A 21,738-nucleotide genomic window follows, 5' to 3' on the forward strand; every position below is an offset into this window, starting at 1 on the left:
GGCATAGACCTCAAAATAGACCAGTCATTGGCTGGCCACTCCCAAGTTCTGCACCTTCATTGTCCCAGCACATCTGTCTGGCAAGATAGACTGTAGTTGAAGGTTCTGTGGCTGTTGGTATCCCAGTCCTATGACCAGAAGTTGCCTGGTTACAGAAGATGGCCAGTTCAGACTCCAGTACCCTCCATTACTAGGAGTGCTCACTAGGGTCACCGTTGTAGAATCCTGAGAGTTTATACTGTATGTTCCCACATCACTCTCCAAGTTTAATTCCAGTTGTTCCTCCCCATACTCTGTTCCCCCCACTTCCCCTGCCCCAACACACACCAGATGTGCAAGACTCTGGCTTCAATCTTAAGTACCACACCCTCATTTGTAAAAACCAAAATGTAGAAGAAATTCAAATGTCCGTCAACTAGCGAACAGACAAAGTGGTGTTTCTGCATAATGCTAAAGGACTATCTACAGTGGTGTTTCTACATATAATAAAGGACTATCTACGGAATCGATGAATCTAGACAACGTTAGGCTAAATGAGAGAAGCAAGACACAAAAGGCCACAAGATTTATGATTCCATTTATATGAAATGTACAGAACAGAAAAAATGAGGAAAAAGGGTAAAGCAGAGGTAGTAGTTCCCAGGGGATGAGAAAGATGGGAGGTGTAAAGTTTCATTCTGGGGTGACAGAATGTTCTGGAATTAAGAAAGTTATGCTACGCAACATTGGGAATATACATTTTAAAACCACTGGACTGTGTACTTTGGGAGTTTTGTATTATATGGCTTTTATCTCAATAAAGTGTAACTTGTGGGTTAGAAATAAATAAAACAGTGAAAACAATAGTCTAATAACAGAAACATGACAATCACTATGACAGCATTTGCTGTCTAAGTCAGTAAGCCCTAAAGCACATTGTCATTGCTGTGTTTCATCTCCAGAAGTTGCTACATTTGGTATTGGCACAGACATCCTGGATTCTGCTAGTACTTATGTGGTATTGAGTCACATTTATTAGGTCGTGTTTATTATGACAAAATGAAAAGAAAAAGAACAGTTCTTCCTGCAAGTGGCCTGAGGTAACCTGTGAAGACTGTTCCCCATACTCTCTTGACCTAAAAAAAACTTACAAAACCATGCAAATAAAGAAGTTCAATCCTTTGTGTTAACTTTAAGAAACTTATGAAACTGCTCAGGCCTTCAAGCGTATAATCATCCAAAAAGCCACTGAGTATCTGAAAGATGTCTTTTTGTTTTTCAAGACAACGTTTTTCTGTGTAGCTTTCACTCTGTAGACCATGCTGGCTTTGAACTCAGAGATCCACCTGCCTCTGCCCCCAAGTGCTGAGATTAAAGGTGTATGACACCACCATTCATGCCTGCACATGTATGTGCACCATATGTGCTCCTGGTGCCTTCAGAGGCCAGAAGCAGGCAATTGTCATGTGGATGCTGGGAACAGAACTCTGGAAGAGCAGTCAATGATCTTGACCACTGAACCATCTTTCCAGCACTGTGATGGTGGAATCAGCAGGTGTGCCCATGTTAAACTGTGGGGCTTGGCACAAGGTTGGTTGATGGGGGATGCTCTTCTGTACATATGTTTCTCTTATTGATTGATAAATAAAACAATGATCGGCCAGTATCTAGGCAGGAAGTATAGGCAGGGCTACCAGACTAGGAGAATTCTGGGGAGAGGAGGAAGAGAGTGAGCTGCCAGAGAGTAACCATGTAGCCACCAGGAAGGTAAGATGCCTGAGCATTCTCTGGTAAGCCAAGACCATGTGGAAATACTTAGATTAATAGAAATGGGTTAGTAATTAAGAGAGAGCTAGCCAATAAGAAGCCTGAGCCATCAGCCAGTTTATAATTAATGTAAGCCTCTGTGTGTTTACTTGGGACTAAACGGCTGAGGGACCAGGCAGAACAGAAACTCTGTTTACAGTTGGTGGCCCTAAAGAGTGCTTAGTTTTTGCTGCACATGCTATAAAATTCAGAGACTGATGCTGAACTTAAGGGGTTAGCTGTAGATTCTCTAGTCATTGAACAAATGACCCAAAATGTGTCATTGAACTTACAAAGCTCGTGACTGGATGAACCCATACTTGAGCAACACTGAGATGATCCTCACTGAAAAGAACTAATTGTTTCAAAGCTAGAAGAGGAGGTTGTGAAGAAGATATCCCTGAAGACACAAAATAGGAATAAATCATCATAAAATAAACACAAATGAAAGTAAAAAGAAAGGAAGGAATGGAAGAAAGGAAAGAAGGGAGGGAGGGAAGGAGAAAAAAGAAAGAAAGAAGAGAGAGAGAAGAAAGAAAGAAAGAAATGAAGGAAGGAAGGGAGGAAGGGAGGGAGGGAGGAAGGAAGAAAGGGAGGGAGGGAGGGAGGGAAAAGCACAGATGCTACACATCCTCTAAATCAGAAGGAGCTAACCCATTCCCAGTGAGAGAGAGCAACCACTGCTGAAGTCATCCATGGACATGGCTGGAGAGGTGGTTCAATGGTTTAAAGGGCTTGCTGCTCTTGAGAGGACCTGTGTTTTGTTCCCAGTACCCAAACTGAATGGCACACAACTGCCTGTAACTCCAGCTCTGGGAGATTCAGTGCTCCTTCTGATCTCACGGGCACCCACACACACGTGGCATACACTCACATGTACACATAAATTTGAAAGAGAAGAAATTATCTATGGTTCTTCTTTTGTACTCAGCCCTTTTTTCTTTTTTCTGAAACATCTTTTTATTAGATTGTAAATCAGAAGTGCAACACAATTTAAATATTTGTGAATTGGCTTGATAAGAGATGCAAAATATTTATATTATGATTGTTATATATTCATACAGTTATTCATCAGATCTTAGCCTAATACATAACATTATTTCCTAATTAAACATAGCTCAAACCTGATGGATATTGTGGCTCACACCTGCAATCCCAGAATTTGGGAGGCTGCAACAGGAGAATTGCTGTGAATTTAAAGCCAGGCTGGTCTATGGGGAGAGGTATAAGTCTCCCTTGGCTAGAGGACTCAAGAGGCACAGGAAGATAGGTGTCTGTGTCTGAGGTCAGCCTGGTCTACATAGAGAGTTCCAGCCAGAGTTCATAGTAAGACCCTGTCTTTAAACACACACACACACACACACACACACACACACACACACACACACACACACACTCGGGAAGGAGAGGCAGCAGGATCTCTGAGTTTAAGGCAAGCCTGGTCTTTAGAGGGAGTTCCAGGACAGCCAAAGCCACACAGAAAAACCCTGTCTCAAAGAAAAGGAGGGGGAAGGAAGCAAAGAAGGAAGGAAGGAAGGAAAGAAAAGGAAAGTGTGGTAGTTTGAATAAAAATGTTCCTCATAGGCTCATAGGGACTCACACTATTAGGAGATGTGGCTTTGCTGGAGTAGGTGTGGCTTTGTTGGAGGCAGTGTGTCACTGGGGACAGGATTTGAGGTCTCAGATGTTCATGACTAGCCAGTGGCTCACTGTCTTTTCCTGATACCTATTAATCCAAATATAGAACTCTCAGGTACCTCTCTATCATCATGTCTGCCTCCAAGGCACCATGCTTCCTGCTATGACAATAATGGACTAAGCCTTATGATGATAATGGACTAAACCACCACAATTAAATATTTCCTTCATTAAGAGTTGCAGTGGCCGGGCGTTGGTGGCACACGCCTTTAATCCCAGCACTCGGGAGGCAGAGGCAGGCGGATCTCTGTGAGTTCGAGACCAGCCTGGACTACCAAGTGAGTTCCAGGACAGCCTCCAAAGCCACAGAGAAACCCTGTCTCGAAAAAAAAAAAAAAAAAAAAGAGTTGCAGTGGGCATGGTGTCTCATCACAGCAATAAAACCCTAACTAAGACAGAAAGGAAAAGAAAATGTTTAAAAACAACTAAAGCTCTAGAACGCAAGTCATTGAATTTAGAGAGTATCTAAGAAAACATGTGAGATAAAATACTGAATAATATTAACCATTATTACACATGCAAAACTCCCATTTACTGATGATTCTGTTCAATATGCTCTTAATGAATTTCATAAAATTTCATCTGCTGGGTGCTACAGAATAGTTAGAGATTGGTCTCTTTAACATGTGACTCCTCTAGGGGTCCTAAGTCAAACTGAACCTTCCTCCAATGCAGTGCCCCCAACAAACTATTCTGAGCCAGAGAAAATGAGCATCAGGCATGAGACCATCCCAGCGACAGTCACTTTATTTACAAAGTTGTTTTCTGCCCTATTTCTATTTTACCTCAAGATTTTGTTTCTAGCACAGATGGGACCAGAGTTCCCATCTTCCCAGATACGACTTGGTCATTTGTACAGAAGGAAATGTGTTAACAGAGTCCTATGGTCTTAGTAAAGATCACAAACAGCTAAGAAGAGGTCTTATTTTGGTTAGGTTTCAACAGTTATGGCTGAGGTTACTCTCTCAAGTGATTAACTATTGTGTTAGTTGGGGTTTCTATTGCTATGAAGAGACACCATGACCATGGAAACTCTTATAAATGAAAATATTTAATTGAGGTTGGCTTACAGTTTCAGAGGTTTAGTCCATTATCGTGGTGGAACATGGCAGCACGCAGGCACACATGGTGCTGGAGAAGGAGCTAGGAGTTCTACATCCTGATCTGCAGGTAACAGGAAGTGAACTGTGACACTGGAGTAGCTTGAGCATAGAAGACCTCACCCCCCACAGTGACACACTTTCTCTGATAAGGTCACACCTAATTCAACAAGGTCATACTTCCCAGTAGTGTGCCTCCCCATTGGAGCCATTTTCTTTCAAACCACCACAACTATCACATTCACACTTACAAACATGAAACTGCTTTTTGGTAATAGGGCCCCAGACTTTAGTAGGCTGCCAGACCTTAGCACAACTGACTTCATGATGAAAGTGCCATTAAGGTTATAAAACTCAGCATGTAGACAGCACCACCTGACAAAACTAAACAAAGGCTTTATTCATCAAAGACCATATAGTTCTGAGAAGTCTCAAAATGTGCTAACCTTGCTTTTTAGCTTCTGGAGTTCTGCTCCTGACTAAGTGGAGAAGCCAGAACATGGTTTTTGTGTTTAAAGACTCGGTGCTACACTGACACAGTGTGGTCACCAGCTGGCTAGTAAAGACTTTCTACTGGCTTACACCCATGCCAAGCAGTCTTCTATGGTGAATATCCCACATTTCTCGGCCCCACCAAGACCCCAGAGACCAGGCCTCGAGACACTAGGGACCTCAGAGCAGCTTGGAGTGTGGTGTTCAGGCAACTCTTAGGGATATACAACCTTAGATGCTCCAGCTTCCCAGGACTGATCAATCACAGTCTAATGATTTGAGGGGTCTGACCTCTCCACCCCAAAAGGAAACCAATTAGAAAGTTGCCTCATCTGTCACCTCCAGAGGTAAGACTGGTTGAGGTGTCTTCTGTTTGGACACATAGGAGAGGTCGAACATGGTTCCTGATCCAGTGTCCAGGATCCATGTGAGAGACATCACAGGCTCCTTCTATCTATTCAGACACTTGACTGTGTGGTGGTCATCACCGGTTGCTTTTACTGTGTGTTTCTGTGTCTATGTGTGTGTGTCTGTGTGCCTTTCTATGTATTTCTGTCAGTTTTGTTTCCCTGTATTGACCAGTGGCTTTCTCTGGTGTGAGACCCTCCCCCACCCAGCTTAAGACCTACGCCCTCTTCTGTTGGGGACCCAAATCTTTTTGGCTCTGCCAGGCCCACCCAGAGAAACCCCAAAGCCCCCACCTGACCCACTCCAGGAGCAGGAACTCTTGGTTTGGTTGCTTGACTCCTGCTCACAGTCAGGGTTGGTCCCTGTGTGGAGGTGGAGAAGGGCTGGGTCTCTCAACCAGGGCCCCTACCATCTAAAGGGAATGCACACAGGGAGGGGAAACAGCTCCCGACATGAGCATTCTATGTTCTACTCCACGTCTAAGAACAGGGAGGGGAAGCAGCTCCCGACATGAGCATTCTATGTTCTACTCCAAGTCTACTCTAAGAAGCCCCAGGGGAGGGGAAAAACACCTCTGGACTGAGATGGGCGGAAAGGAGAAAGTTCCACCCTTTTCAGTTGCATGATATATTCTGCTTCTAAACCAACAATCCATGAAACTCTGAAATATGTGAAAAGGAAAAGCTGCCTCTGGTCTGGATAGGGGAATCGTAGCCAGACAACATAGCCTGGACAGGGGATTTTCCCTTCTTTCCAACACTGACCAAGGAGAATTCAAACAATTTTCACTAGGCCCCTTTAAAGGATAAAGAAAGCTCCTAAAAACATTTCCTTTGTTACCTAGTCAGCACCAGATTTTAGAAAAAACAAAATGTTTAACAATTTTAAAGTTATAAGTAGGTCCTACGGGTGGTGGTTTCTATTGCTGTGATGAAACGCCATGACCGAAAGACATGTTGGAGAGGAAAGGGTTTATTTGGCTTACAGTTCCATATTGCTGTTCATCATCAAAGGAAGTCAGGACAGGAACTCAAGCAAGCCAGGAACCAGGAGGCAGGAGCTGATTCAGAGGCCATGGAGGAGTGCTATGTTGTCAGATATTTATTTGGGCCGCCAGCACCTTAGCTTAAGCTTATTCCTAACTAGTCTTATAACTTAAATTAGCCCATATTTTTAAATCTACATTATTTTATGAGGCTTGTTACATCAACTCCATATTGCCTATCCTTTTTTCTCATATTTCTTATTCCCAGAATCTTCTCTGTCCCCAGAAGCCCAGCCTAACTTTTCCCTGCTTAGCTATTGGTCATTGAACTCATTATGAAACCAATCAAAAGGCTCCTTGACAAAGACACACCTTCACAGTGTAAACAAATATTTCACAACATTTCCCCCTTTTGTCTAAATAAAAAGGAAAGGGCCTAACTCTAACATAGTAAAACTACATATAATAAGAACATTTATGCAGGTAAGAATTATACTGACAATACCCAGTTCATTTGCATTTGCCAATTTTGGAGACAATACTCTATTATTTATCCTATCCTGATGAATCCAAACTTTTACACGTAAACTTTCTATCATAACTTGTATTATCATCATAAAATACCTTTTTAGACCTTAAAACATTTTCTTAGATAAACAACTTAAGATTTTAGTTTCTAAACCTTAGAAACTTTACATCTATTACATAAATTTGTCTTTTGAATTTAGTAACAAGGAAAATTACAAAATTATAACTATCTAGCCTTCAACTCCATCAAAGATCCAAGAAGGATATAATATTACCTGAGTAAACAGGAAGTATAGAACAAAACTATAGAACCAACAAAGATGACTGCCTGGACAGCCACACCAAGACTCCTCTGTAACATTGGGGCATCCATCTTCAACTTTGCAGGCCAGAAATATCTGACAGACTTGTTTGTGAAACAGGAAATTTTAAAGGTCTGTCCTACCTTGTCTTGGCAAAGTTTGGCAATTGCCTTCTTTTGGGTCCTGCTTGTCCAGTTTGGACAGCATACTGTAATCATCAAGGCAGGGGCAATTTTTTAAACAAATGGCTAGCTTTGTCACAAAGAAAGCAAACTCTATATGGAGATTCTTTGATGTCCATCATACTCTCTTGAGGTAAATTGTTACTCCCAGGAACAAACATGTATCACTGTTGTGAAAAGCCTTATACTACTAAAATATCATAAATGCCATATTCTTTATGTCTCTAAAATATTTGAAGACCATCTGACTATCTAAAATATATCTCTGTTTGGCCTTGAAAACATACCTATATGACTACAAGTTTGATTGCAATAGATGATTAACTATTAACCTATATTTTAAAGTATCTTAAACTGTTTGTATAAACAAAATAAAAAACTGCTGCGGTGGTGGCGCACGCCTTTAATTCCAGCACTCAGGAGGCACAGGCAGGCAGATCTCTGTGAGTTCGAGGCCGTGCTGGACTGACAGCCTCCAAAACAATACAGGGAAACCCTGTCTCGTAAAAACCAAAAAAAAAAAAAAAAAAAAAACAAACCAAAACCTAAAAACATATATAGAAAAGATCTCTGATTTGATATTAAAAGGTAAGTGAAGGCATCATCAACTAACTGGGAAGGATCCAGCAGAGACTGTTGTACCTTTAACAAATGAGGAAATTTCCTCCTTATGGAAGGATAATAAATATTGACAAAGGGCTTGCAGTGACTTTTTGGGAACAATCAGTAACAATTATCCCAAAACAGAGAGAATCAAATTCATAAAAAAAAAAAAACAATTTGGATTCTTCCACGTATTGTAAGAAAAACGCCTATTTCTGGATTCTTACATTCTACACCAATGCAAACAAGTCAGGTAAGACAAGTTATAAATCAGGAAATATAAGTAAAATAGTTGAAAGCCCTTACAACTATGTGCAAAAGACAGGGTTGTACGGCATTCTCATGGTGCTTAAAGACTTTATAGAGCCTCTTAACATAGTTATGGATTCTCAGAGAGAGTCATTTTACACATCAGGAGACTGCAAAATTTGTTCCTGATGATACAGAATTAGCCTCATTGTTTTTACAATTACAGAAAACCAGAAATAAAACTCATCCTATATATATATAAAACACACATCAGATCCCATACGGGTCTGCCAGGTCCTCTAGCACAAGGCAATGATGAGATTGATCTGTTATTAATAGGAAGTGTGTTAAAAGCTTCAGAATTTCATGAGAAACACCATGTCAACAACAAAGACTTAAAAAAGGATTTTTCTATCACTTGACAACAAGCCAAAAAAATAGTAAGAAATTGCCCCACCTCTTCATTCTATAATCAAACTCCACTACCAGCAGGCAGTAATCCTAAAGGTATTCACAAAAATAAAATTTGACAAATGGATGCATTTTACTTTCCAGAATTTAAAAGTTCAAAATATGTACACCATACCATAGACATGTTGTCAGGCTTCCAATGGGCTACTGCCCTCAGCTCTGAAAAGGCTGATTCTGTTATCACACACGTCTTAGAGGTGATGGCTGTTATGGGTATACCTGCTCAAATAAAAACCAACAATGCTCCAGCATATGTCCCCAGCAAATTAGAACAGTTTTTCAAATATTATAACATAAAACATGTAATTGGTATACCTCACAATCCTACAAGACAAACAGAGGTTGAGAGATCTAACCACACCTTAAAAGAAATGCTTCATAAACATCCAGGGGGAACAAAGACCCCCAAAACATAGATTACATAATACTTTACTAATGTTAAATTTTCTTAATGCTAATGAAAAAGGACAAACAGCTACAAAAAGATACTAGACTACAGGGGCTGGAGAGATGGCTCAGAGGTTAAGAGCACTGACTGCTCTTCCAGAGGTCTTGAGTTCAATTCCCTCACAGCCATCCATAATGAGATCTGGTGCCCTCTTCTGGTGTGCAGACATACATGAGGCAAGATGTTGTATTCATAATAAATAAATCTTAAAATAAAAAATATTAGACTACAAAAGAAAAAAATAAAAACTTCTAAACTAAACCAACCGGTGTAGTTTTTGGAAACCAGGATAAGGGTAAGGGGTTTTACCTTTGTTTCCACAGGAGAAGAAAAACTTTGGATTCCATCAAAATTAATCAAGATTCGATCCGAACAGAAGAAACCTCAGGAGGAGGAAAGATGACAGCTCATCTACAAGGTCATATTCTACTATGTGTAAGGTGACCTCATAAAAGGAAAGAGAAGTGTTTTGTTTTTGTCTTCACAGGAAAACTCACCTCCAGACAGCAGAAAAAAAATATTGGTTGTATAAATACCTGAAGAAGAAAGGATAGCTACCCAAAAGATCATCAAACAAACAATAATTCACTGTGGGGTATCAATGTCTAAATCTCTCTATTTTGTTCTTATAATATCCATTTCTCCTTGCTTCTTAATATTCTTTAGTCCCAACTCATTTAACTAAAGCTGGCTTTGGAGTTGGATTGGCTCTCCTACTATAAATCCAAACATGTTGCTAAAATATAATTCAGAATTTCTGTATTATATCAAAGAGCCATTGATAAAAGATAGAAGAAAACAAAATTAGGGACTGTCATCTGTTTATACTCAGTTCCTTTTCTGAAAGTCTAATCTCTTTCATGTTTACTATCTTCCTTATTTTTGCCTTTCCCAGTATGCATACATATAAAAGTTGAAAATTTCTCTGTTAACATTAACGTTTGAGTTTTCCAGAGAACAAGGATTTCCTAACAACAATCCCCACTTCATCGACTCCACCTGATTCGACTTGATGCATCTGAACTGCCCCACATCATCAACTCCACCTGACTAGTACCATCCTGAAACCAGTTTGGAACTACATCGCTCGGCACAACTCTGGACTAAGGAACTGATACAGTACACTTCCTACAATCGGGCCAGAGCTTCAGACAAGAGCTTCAATCAACATTAGAACTTCAGTCAAGAACTTCAACCAATCATCTCCTGCCAAACAGAGACTATTCAATCTATTTAAGACTCTTGTTACATTAATGCTTTCTTCCCACAGGTTCCCATGAGATTGTCATCATCCCATTTCAACAGGAAGTAATTTCCCCACTGTTGATATTACAGGATAGTTTACACCTGTTAGTATTAGTTTTCAATTATTTTAGGATTGGGATTGGAAGGAGGTGTTCAGACTTGGGTATCTCTTTCAGATATGTTTAGGATTTAGATGGGATAGATATGCTTAGTTTAGGATATAAATAGATGCTGCATATGTTTGAGTTTTGTATCAAGTTTAAATCTTTTATTTAGACTAAAAGGATAATTGTAGGGGTGAGCTCACAATACTGTCCATGCCCCTTTTGGTACGGACACAGGTGAGGATAAAAGGAAAGGAAAAGCAAAAGATCTCTCTCTTGGAAGCCTGCCACACTTCCGATCTTCCAGCTTGTGTGTAAGTTCTTTCTCTGGTAATTAAATATATTAATTTCCATATTACATTGACCTTCCTCATCAAGTCTTTAAGGACTAGAATTTTATATTACATTTTAAAATGAGCTGTATAGTATAATACTTTAAACAAGAGTAGAAACATATATATATAACATAATAAAATAACCTTAATTTTGTATCAATATGTAAAAATCCATAACAATGTAAAATATTTGGAAAGAGTAGTTGCTTTTTTAGTTTAAACGTAGATTCAATAATCTACCCTTTTATCCTAGTATTCCTATATTCCTCCTTTTTCTTTTCAGAATGAGATACCTGAGTCCAACCTACCTTGCTGGTTTCCTCCCTGACCATGATCAATAACCACTTGTAACCACTCCCCAATGATGACAAACATCCACTGAATGACCAAAAACCACAAACCCCACCTCTTGGGAATGTGGGTGTTCTCTAGACTGCTTCCTGCTCTCTGGGGGTGACAGCATCTTTAGGGGACCCTGAGAAAATTAGGATATGGTCAACTTATGGAAGAGCTAGCTGAATTAGTTTTTGTTTCGTCTTTGTGTGAGGGTAAAGCGGAGAGCTTGTCTGAAGCTTTGGCTGAAGTAGTCTGTGAGGCTAGACCATCTCAGCTAGCAGCTTTGAAGTTGCTGTAGATGCAGAATTTTGAGGAAACTACAACAGAGGCATTCTGAGATCATCTGGGCTACTTGTTTTTATTGGTGTCTGGTATTTTTGTTTTGAAAAGGTACAGACTTAAAGGTAGCATACCTGCCTGTATTAACACAAGTATGGAATGTGTGGCATGTACTGCTCAGCTAAAGACGATTTTTTTGTTTTATGTTTGACAAGGTATTTGTCAACTGTATAAGACCATTTGGATTTTCTAATAAAACTATAAGTCTCCATCCATATGAAAGTATGGCATGTAATAAGTCATGAGGTCTCTGAAGCTAACAAGATTTATCGTGTCTCATCCAGTCTCAGAGCTGTTCCCATGCAGAGAGATCAGCACACATGTCACCGTCATGTAGTCTTTTCTGGCTTCCTCCCTCACATTTGTAGCCAAGATCCTCAGGAGGTCTTCTCTGATCAAATATGATCTTTGTTAATTTTGAAGGAATTCATAACCTTTTGTTTCCTGTGGAAACAAAAAGCACAGCCCCTTCCCCCAATGCAACACATTTCCCGACTTCCATTTCAAAGCTAAAGTATCTCTAAAGTACATAGACTGGTTTAATTCAGCAATCCCTTCCACAACCTAGTGTTTCTCAGGGGCTGCTATTCTCTGTTCATTAGCATTCAAAAATTAAAAACTAATCATATAGGATCCAAAATTCTTGTATTATAATATTTCCCATGCTTACATGGCTTATTTTTTATATTACCTTACTCCTTCTTTAAAGACTTTACTATTATATTTAAGCTATTTTTCTATGACTGTCTATACTCATTTTCTTTGTTCAACGCCTAAGCACCTTGTATGCAGTTTAATTTTGTTAAAGTTAATACCATTTCTTTTTATTTAGACAAAAAGAGGGAAATGTTGTGGGAGACTTGTTTGTGTTGTAACTCCAAGATCACCAATGGAGTCAGACCTTGGTTCAAAGGACACAGTCCACATTTATCTGGCTGGAGTGGACCACAGAGTTTTCTGGAAGACTTGGAGGAAGATAGAGGGACATACAGAAGGAATAAGGAAGAACCTAAAGAGATGCACTGCTTTTTCAATTGGGGAAGGTGGAGAAGAAGGTCAGGTGATCATTTCTCCATTGCTCTATGGACCTCTTTGGTTTATTCCCTAATATTTAACTCCTGAATTTTATTTTTTAATAAAACAATTAAAGATATAGCAATATTACTGCTTACTGGCTTGCTCATCATGACTTGCTCAGCCTGCTTTCCTATAGAACTGAGGATCACCAGCCCAGAGATGGAAGCACTCACAATGGACTGGACCCTCCCCCATCAATAACTAATTAGAAAATGTCTTACAGCCAGATCTTATGTAGGCATTTTCTCAATTAAGGTATTCTTTCAGACATCTATAGTTTGTGGGTCAAGCTGACATAAATCTAGGCAGCATACTCACCAACTTGTTTTTGATTGCAGTGTTTTATCACAGCAATAGTAACCCTAACTAGGACAGCAGTCAATTCAAGTCTGCACCCCCCCTTGTTTCATACATTTTCAGAAAAAGTATTTCCAATCCTCTGGGAAAAGGTATTGGTTACTACTACAGCAAAGCTGCTTAATCAGTGTTCCATCCTCCTGTCTTCCTGAACTTGTAAAATGCCAGTTGGCCACGGGCCTTTTCTATGTATCTTTATTTTCAAATGCAGGCTAGAGAGGCATCCTCTGACTGAACACAGCTGGGTGGTACAGGGCAAAGATGCAGAGTGTTTGTGAACATGGACAAGCTTCCACTCACAAACTAGATCTAAAAGTAAGTAAAGGGCCGGAGACATGGCTCAGCCGTTAAAGGCTAGGCTCACAACCAAAAATAAAAGTAAGTTAAAAAAAAAAAAACTCTCCCCACCTGTGACACATGGATTCTTGTTAGTTTCCATTTCTGAAGTTTGCCTCTTCCTAGCCATAAATATTGAGTTAAGAGTCCACCTTCCTTAGGGGATTTCTTTTAGGCTTCCAATCAGCTCCCAAATGATGACACAGAGATTTCTTATTAGTTATGAATGCTTAGCCCAGGTTAGGCTCATTTCTGGCTAGCTCTTTTAACTTAAATTAACCTGTTTCTTTCTTTTACCCTTTGCCTCAGGGATTTTTTTACTTTTCTTTCCTTCTGTATGTCTTACTTTAACTGCTTCTCTTGTCTGTCTGGCAGGCAGATGCCTGACTTCTTGCCCTGGACCTCACTTACTCCCTGGTTCTCTCCTCCTGCCTCTAGAATTCCTTTTCTATTTATTCTTTCTGCCTGCCATCCCTGACTGTCCCCTATCCCTATCTTTCCTAGCTATTGGCTGTTCAGCTTTTTATTAGACTAATCGGGTACCTTAGACAGGCAAGGTAAAACAACAACACATCTTTTCATAATTAAAGAAAGACAGCATAAACAAATGTAACACATCTTTACATCCTTAAACAAATGCAGCAGAAACAAATGTAACACACCTTTACACAGTAAAGTAATATTCCACAGCACAAACAAATCACATCTTCACATAGCTGAATATTCCACAACAAAGGCCCACCCTAAATCTGGGGTCCAAGATTCATCCTAAATATGTGCCATGCCTTCTGATGGTAACCTAAATAAATGAACAAGGAAGAAGGAGACTTTGATGTTATACCTACTTGCCCTCACCTTGCTGGAAAGTTCATCTATCCTGCTGCTGAGGCATTCCTTTGCTGGTATTACAACCCACTTTTCTGGGATTCTACAATATACTGAAGGACAGCTGACAATCTGGCTTTGTGGACTGGACAAATATCACATTCTTGGCCTCTCTGTTGGATACCGGCCATTGTTAGATTAGCTGGACCACAGCCTATGTGTCACGCTAACAAATCTCCTTTCACTATATGTAGATTTACTCTTCTGTTCCTCTAGAGAGCCTTGACTAACACCGTGATCATGCATTGTCCTGACCTATGAAATAGGAGCAGAAGTTATCTGTGTCACTTGCAGGCTGGAAAAGTTTGCTTTTGCCAAGGTGCTCAGTATTTTTTCTGGTTAGAAGCTGCTCCATTAGCTTAGATCCTGGAGTAAAATCCACTGCAGTGTATCAGCCAACTCACCATGGGCATAGCGCCAGAATGAGACATGAATCTTGCTGGTTTCAGGCTGCTGACAGGTAGGGCTGCAGCACAGCACAGTCTAGTCTAATACTGTGCTTGATGTAGCTCTGTGTTATGGAGACCTGAGGCCTGGGTGTAGTTGAAAGCACTGGAAGACTGCTAACTGTGAAGCAGCCCAGAGGCACCAGCCAGGTCATCACTCTGTAAGTGAAGGAACAACATGCTACCTGGAATCTCAGCGCTGAAGAGACCAAGGCATGAGAATCAAGAATCCAAGGCCAGGCAATCTATGGGGCCTTGGGCAGTAGATCAGTATTTATCCCTGGCTTTCAAATGGACTTTGGGTGCTCATCCCACAATGAGGGATGCTCTCTCAGCCTGGACTCTTGAGGGAGGGCCTAGGCCCTGCCCTGAACAAAATGATAGACTCTGGAGATCCCCCATGGAGGGTCTCACCCTCCCTGGGGAACCGAGTGGGGATTGGGTGGGGGGCTGGTGGGGGGGAGAGGGGAGGAGAGGAGGGAGAGGGAGCTGGGATAGACATGTGAGGCAAGCTTGTTTCTAATTTAAATTAAAAAATCTTAAAAAAAATAAAGAATCCAAGGCCGACTTGGACTACATAATAAGACCCTGTTTAAAAAACTAAAAGAAGGAATCTGAGGAAGGAGGGAATGTTGCGCCCCCTGTGGCTTGGGGTCTGAAACCCTGGCTAGGGGTGGCGGCTAAGGAATGAAGAAAGGACAGACACACACATAATGAAGTCGGGATCATGTGGGCTTCCTTAAGGCTACTGCTACAGCTGAACCTGGAACATTCCGGGTCTTTCTTAGGTACAGCACAGGGGAGGGGCTTGCTAGTCTCTGCAGAGGGTCTCTGTAGCTGAGCAGTTTAGGATGTAAACGCCCAGGAGGAGGAAGCCACAGTTGCTGGTCTTTACCGACACTGACCAATCATCCATAAATTCATACTCGGCCCTCCAAGGAAAGTTTTGCCTTTCCTGAAGTCAGGTCTATATGGTTAATGGTTTTGCCAATTTTTCTTGAGGCGATTGACCTTGAAGTTGTCACTAGGCCATGCTCATCTCAAACCCACATTCACTCCAGACTTCACCCACTGGGGACTTTTTCCACTCCCTACAACGATAATATCAGTCTACAGTTTTGCTATTGATTGTAAATGGAATCACACTTACTCAGACTTGCAGACTGTAGGACAGACTGACTTCCATGTACTATCCAACTGTAGGCATCTCTGTTTGTATCCCCAGACTGTGGTCGTCCACGTTTCTCACGTTGCCTCAATGAATACGGAGCTTGTGTTAGATGACCCAGTGCGTTCCATTTGCTTCATTATATACAGGGTCTATGCCATCCCTTCTCTTATTTCTGTAATGGCTATTTGAGTAAATTTGCCTTCTTTCTGCAGTGAAATATTTTCTGTAACATCTTAGAGAAATTATTTCTAGACCACTCTTTCCAGTCACCCTCTCTGGTACTCCAATAACCAAAAAGCTTACACTAGGCATTTATTTATTTATTTACTTATTTATTTATTGGTTTTTCGAGACAGGGTTTCTCTGTATTGTTTTGGAGGCTGTCCTGGAACTCGCTCTGTAGACCAGGCTGGCCTCGAACTCACAGAGATCCGCCTGCCTCTGCCTCCGGAGTGCTGGGATTAAAGACGTGCGCCACCAACGCCTGGCTTGCACTAGGCATTTATTATTCTCCATCACCTACTCTCAACTCCATTGCCTTCTAAGCTGGGATTTGGTGGAATGGAATCCCTAACACAGTAACGCAGAGACCACAAAAGGCTTTTTGAGGTGACGGTCCTCTATGTGATCAAAACTACATCCAGAAGAAAGAATAGGCCTGGATCTGAAACAATAAGAAATGGGGAAAAAATCGCTAAAGTTTGCCTTTAGGGAGTATTAGAAAAAAATGGGCTTATTTATTGTCTAGTTTTCAGCTGGGTGATTTTGGGAACCAACTAAGACAGTCTGAAGGGCAAACAGCTGTAGTGAGTTCCAAGAAATGTTAAAACATGTGTTTGTTGGGGTGTGTATAAGATTTCTAGAAATAGCCAGGCGGTGGTGGCACACGCCTTTAATCCCAGCACTCGGGAGGCAGAGGCAGGTGGATCTCTGTGAGTTCAAGGCCAGCCTGGTCTACATAAAGAGCTCCGGGACAGCCAGGACTATATAAAGAGATCATGTCTCAAAAAACAAAACAAGCCGGGCGTTGGTGGCACACGCCTTTGATCCCAGCACTTGGGAGGCAGAGGCAGGCGGATCTTTGTGAGTTCAAGACCAGCCTGATCTACCAAGCGAGTTCCAGGACAGCCTCCAAAATAATACAGAGAACAAACAAAAAACAAAACAAAACAAAATAAAAAACCAAACTTATTTACTTAGCTATTCTGGTAGGCCAGAAAGAATGAAGGGTAAACAAGTAAGAACCCATGTCCCACTAGGGTGGTCAGAGAAATAAGTATATAAGTGTCCCAAAGATCATGAGCAGAGTGTATGATAGAAATGGTAGGGCAAGTCTACTTTGGCTCCTGGGTGAGGTGTAGATTTGAAAAGGCAGAGACACAGCCAGGGAACAGTTGAAAACGGCTGCTCCAATTGTCCGGGCAGCAGCCCGTAGCAACTAGGACTGTATGTAATGGGGAAGAAGGGAAGGGATGCTGTGAAGAGAGTTGCGCAGCAGACATGACTGGACTGCAGGAGACTGAGTGCCAAATGTAAAGGGCTGAACTGAAGACCACGCCCAGTTTCCTAGTGTCAACAAAGGGGGCAAACTGCAGTGCCAGTTGGCGAGATAAGGACAGAAGATGAGGTGCTTGGGAACTGAAATCCAGGGCTCCATTGTTGTGCTTTGTGAGGAAGGGACACCCCTGAATCTCATCGCGAGTGAAGAGTCCTGTGCAAGTAGATTCCCTGTGACCCCTTCTCTCCCTGAGGCCATGGTCTCCCAGAGAGTCATCAGACAGCATCTGAGGCCTATAGGTAACGCTACTCAGCTTCATTGTAACTGCCTACTTAGCTGTTCCACCAATACGTCTGAGAAGAACCTTGATTTGTATATGACTTTGTTCTTGGTTCTGGTACCATAAACAAAATAAAATAAGCCATCAAACTGCTTCACTGCTTCTGTGTTGGAACAAGGCATTTGGGGTGACCTGAACCTGTATTCCCTGGCCTTGGTCATTCATAGTTAGCACCAGAAGAAACCCTATCTCCTTTGAGGTGAGAGTTTTGTTTTTGTGCCAACCCTCCTAAAGTCAGAAGACAACAGCTCACACTGATGCGATGCAATTCTTTTCTGTTCTGGCTCCATTATTCACTGTTCCTATCATATCTTGCCAGCCTGGGTCCAGGTCAGGATCACACACTGCCTGCATTTGTCATTCATCTTTTAGTCTCCTTCAATCTGGAAAAGTCCTTGACGTTTCTTTTCTGTCTTTGGTCATTTTGAAACCGCAGTTTGAGCATTCCTGGTGAAGAGACTCAGGTGCTGTGTCTTTCGGTGGCTGAAACCCTGATGAAGCCATGCTGTGTTCCTCTCTTGGCATCTATGTTTGCACATCAGGCCATGATCAGGCCCTGAGCTTCGCACTCCAATTACAGCATTAAGGGAGTATCCACCAGGCTTCTTGATTGTAAATCACCTTTCCTTCTGTAACGAATGGGCACTTGGTAACAAAGAACTTAGATCCTGCTAAGTTTTCACTCATCAAAACTTCTCTGTGTTTCTTTATATCACTTCCCATAAATGTGAACTTAAGAATTACAAAATCATTGTTTGATGTTCAGATTGACCCAGCTTTGGCCAGCTAGTTTAAGTATCCTAAGCATCCTTCTCTCAGTACTTTCTTACTTTCTGGCACAAAATCTTTCAGGCTCATCTTTTATCTGTGGTCCTGGTTATTTGTTTACTTTTACTGTGTTGGGGCTTGAACCAAGGGCCTCGTGCATGCTTGGCAAGCTCTCTACCATTGAACCTGGCCCTTGTTTTACTGTTTAGATTGAGATAACGTCTCCTGCTGAAGACCTGGCCTTTGGACTTGCAATCCTCCTGCCTCGGTCCCCTGAACAGCCAGGCCCAGACTCTTTTCTCACCTCACAGTGTCATTCCTCCCGTCCAAGGAATCTTGGTCCTCCCAATGCTTCTGTTTAGAAACCAGGACATTGCACTGTTGATCTCTCTCCCTCTCGTGCTCCAAAGCAGGGACATAAGAATGTGAACACGCAACCACATTCATGGACCCACAGGGACCTCTGCATCTGTTACGTGCAGGCACATTGCGCTAACGCTTCTCATTACCCCCGTGCAGCGTTTCAGGCAGTTTTCTCTCTACTATGGTATAACTCCTCAATAATGAGAAACTTTGCTCCCATTAGCCCCGGCACATCTGCACACACAGCCTTAGACCAACCTCTCTCTCCCCACATCACACTGTTTCTCTATGGGGACACGCTCATCCCACGTGGGCTCTGATGCTAAACCAGACTCCTCCAAATGTGTGCCTCCCTGTGAATCAGTTCGGACAGCCTCACTGGCTCCTGGCTGGCTGTCTTGCTTGGCCTCTGCCTAACTAGAAGGAAGGGAAAGAGTAGCCACATCCACTCTCTTGTTATTTAAAATTGCTTATTTTTAAAATTAACACAAAGGTACTAGTCATTACAGCCTCCCCCCCCCCATTTTTCCCTAGAGATAAGGTTTCCCTGTGTAGTCCTGGATGTCCGGGAACTCACTCTGTAGACCAGACTGGCCTCGAATTCAGAGATCCACCTGCCTCTGCTTCCCATTAGTGCTGGAATTAAAGGCGTGCGCCACCAATGCCTTGCTATTACAGCATTTGTTTAAACAAAGTGTGTTTTAATAGCTCCTCCCTTCTCCTCCATTCCCCTCCCTTCCCTTCCCCTCCTCTCCCTCTCCTTCTCTCCTCTCTTCCCTCCCAGATAAATGTTACTCCTGGTCCTCCCTTGTAAGTCCCTCCACTAGTCTCTTCTAAACTCCCGTCGGTTTACTCCTGACCGTTCAGAACTTGATAGCGATTTCTGACGTGTGACAAGGTAAACTGCTGATACCCTTGAACTGCGCCCTCTTGTACGCTGGGCTGTGCGGTAGACTCCTTGCTTCCGCCTTCAAGGCATCATCACTCTTTCTGCCTCTGGCTTGGAGCCTTGGGAAGACTTCAAGGGCCTCAGGCTGGCCGGTTCCTCCTTCAGGGCCCCTGGCTGAAGGTCTGCTTGCAGAAGAAAACGTTGGCTGGGGCCATGGCCTTGCCTGATAGTCGGCTGTTGGCCCAGACCAGCCCTATCAGTCATTTGCACGCAGATGCCCTTTGGGGGAAGGGAAGGGAAGGAGGTGTTGGCTTGAGGCCCCAGCCTTTCAGTCTGGCTTGACTTCCAACATCGCAAAGGAGACAGCTCTCAGCCAAGACAGGCCTTCAGACAGCTTGGTGACAAAAATGATTTTAAGAGGTTAATCAGACTTAACGCCCATAAGGGAAACAGTAGATGGCTAACAGAAATTACAGGCTAGCTGCACTCCCTCGCTGAAATGGCAGTTTCATTTGTGTCTTTGAGTAATTTCTCAACAGGCAGTGCTAGCTCACAGAAGATGGAAGCTGGGACAATTAGGAATGCCTATCCAGTCCCTTCCTTACCTGACCAAAGCATGCCTTCAGAAACCACGTTAGTCATACGAGTGAGAGTCCGTAGACAAAATAAGTACAAAAAAAGAAAATGCAACCGCGCTGCCTTTGAGGCTTAAATGTCAGTAAAACATTTCCTGGGAAAGTATTTACGTCGACCTAGCGCCACCTGCCGGCAGGTGGGATCCTAGCAACTGAGGACAGCGCCTGGCACCTCCATGTAGGTGGAGCGGGGTGGGGGAGGGGCGGCTCATTTCACCCATTCATCCTGAACTCGTTGGTGAAGTGCCAGGCACTGTGCTCGGCGGTGCGGTACAAGAAGTGTCACTGCACTGTCTAGTGTGGTACTTCTTAGATTCGACCAAAGTTGGGGTCATCTCAGGATGAAATTCAGACTTTCAGGCTCCGCTCTAGAAAGATTGTAGTTAATGGACTAGAGTAGGTTCTGGGAGCTAGGTGATTCTAGGGAACAGGAAATCGACGAGGGACAGTTTGAGGGGGAAGCTAAACATGGAGAAAAGCAGGAAAATCTGCCTGGGATTCCGCTGCACTTGCCAATAGCATGAGGACCACGGGCAGCGAGGCAGACAGCAGATCTTGGGGAAAGAAGTGTCAAGAGTCTTGAGTAGAATGAGGGAAACCAGCGAGGAGAAGCAGGCAGGGCTGAGTGAGGGAGCCGCTGGCAGGAGAAGTCAGTGATGGGTAAACGGGCCTGGGTGAGGGACCCCAGCGTGCCTACAGGTGACCTGGCTTGTGTGCTTAGAGGACAGTGGGCAGAAGGGGACAGGACGGGAGGAGAAGGAACACGAAAGGAAAGTGAAAAGGCCCGCTGTCCTGTGTCATTTACTGTGTGATCTGGATTTTTCCTTTCACCCGCTATGTCTTGGTTATCAGCCGTGAGATACAGATTGTAGTACTATCCCCCTCACAGTATTGCTGTGAGTATTCAATGAGTTAATTTATTCCAAGTATGTTTTTTTTTTTTTTTTGGTTTTTACGAGACAGGGTTTCTCTGTATTGTTTCGGAGGCTATCCGTCCAGCCTGGCCTCGAACGCACAGAGATCCGCCTGCCTCTGCCTCCCGAGTGCTGGGATTAAAGGCGTGCGCCACCACCGCCCGGCTCCAAGTATGTTTTTAAAGAGCCTAGAATATAAATGGTAGTTACCGCTTCAATACTTGGCTATAGTATTTATAATAAGTTAGAAATATACTTATAAATTATGAATAACTAGGCATAATGTAATGATTATATAACCACACACTATCTTTTTTATAAATAAGTATAGAACCTACTATAATAATACATTATTTATAATTCTATTAGTTGTCATTTCTCTAGCAGCATACGTCTCTCTCAATTCGAATCTGTCACTCTCTGCATGTATGTTTTGGACAGTTGCTCCC

Source organism: Mesocricetus auratus, unplaced genomic scaffold (genome assembly GCF_017639785.1).
Source record: "Mesocricetus auratus isolate SY011 unplaced genomic scaffold, BCM_Maur_2.0 Super-Scaffold_4256, whole genome shotgun sequence".
Classification (NCBI taxonomy): domain Eukaryota; kingdom Metazoa; phylum Chordata; class Mammalia; order Rodentia; family Cricetidae; genus Mesocricetus; species Mesocricetus auratus.